This window comes from Ranitomeya imitator, chromosome 2 (assembly GCF_032444005.1).
Source record: "Ranitomeya imitator isolate aRanImi1 chromosome 2, aRanImi1.pri, whole genome shotgun sequence".
Lineage (NCBI taxonomy): Eukaryota > Metazoa > Chordata > Amphibia > Anura > Dendrobatidae > Ranitomeya > Ranitomeya imitator.
The window spans coordinates 421,657,645-421,658,552 of NC_091283.1; the positions used below are offsets into that span (position 1 = coordinate 421,657,645).

General features: G+C 36.5%; 1 non-coding gene across 1 annotated transcript; it reads left to right on the plus strand.

The window, feature by feature from the left end:
- Positions 1-225: 225 nt before the first annotated feature.
- On the plus strand, positions 226-417 carry LOC138668174 (U2 spliceosomal RNA). Its single transcript, XR_011319111.1, has one exon. It is a non-coding gene; the product is annotated as a U2 spliceosomal RNA (small nuclear RNA).
- Positions 418-908: the final 491 nt, after the last annotated feature.

Consider the following 908-nt stretch of genomic DNA (forward strand, 5'->3'; position numbering starts at 1 on the left):
TGGAGGGATAAAGTGCTATTGGGAGTAAGAAAAGCCAACGTGATATAGAAACCCAAAGATTGGAACATGCTTACCTTATGATGTTATGTTTTTTACCTTAAAAATCTTGTAACCCCCTGTGTAAAGATTAGATATTTATCTTAAAATATATGAGAATAATAATATTAATAATAATCTAAAGATGATAGATATCAGTCATACACGATGATGGATATATGAGTTTTCATTTTTTTGAAGACTTTTGTAATCTGAGTGTGAAAAAAAAAAATCTGTTCTTATCAATTTAATATCTGATACGTCCCCTATTTGGGGACCATATATTAAATGGATTTTTAGAACAGGGAGCTGGAAATGGAGCTTGCTCTGTCCACTCCACGCATTGACCCGTTATTGCAGTACGGGAACAGTGCACTCCTTCTCTGATCCAGTTTCCAAAAACAGATTGAATTGAAATCAGCGCAAGTTGTCATTTAACCCTTTATGAGAATTCTTTTCAGGGTCAAAGAAGCACGTTTCAGATGCCAAATGTAGCATTTTGCTCAATTTCACTGGACCATTTGCAACATTTTCTGTGCCTTGCCTGCCTCGCTTTCACCTATGTATGTCAAGCATTGTATTGCATCCCATATGCAATCAATCAATCAATCAATCAGTCTTTGCTGGTTGCAACAGGTGTGTTAAGATGTAGGCCCGAATTAGGCCTCTGTAACAGTGTTGCAAATATATTGTGCCATCTACAAAATTAGGCCCCTGCTGTCAGTACTAAGTGTTTAAATTGAAGTATCCTATGAGCAGTTCGGCCATACATACTACATTTGTGACCGCATGCATGAATTCTTTTGTAAAACATTGGCTCCCTCTTGTGGACCACTGACTTTTATGTGGTGTATGATATGTATTTAAATAAA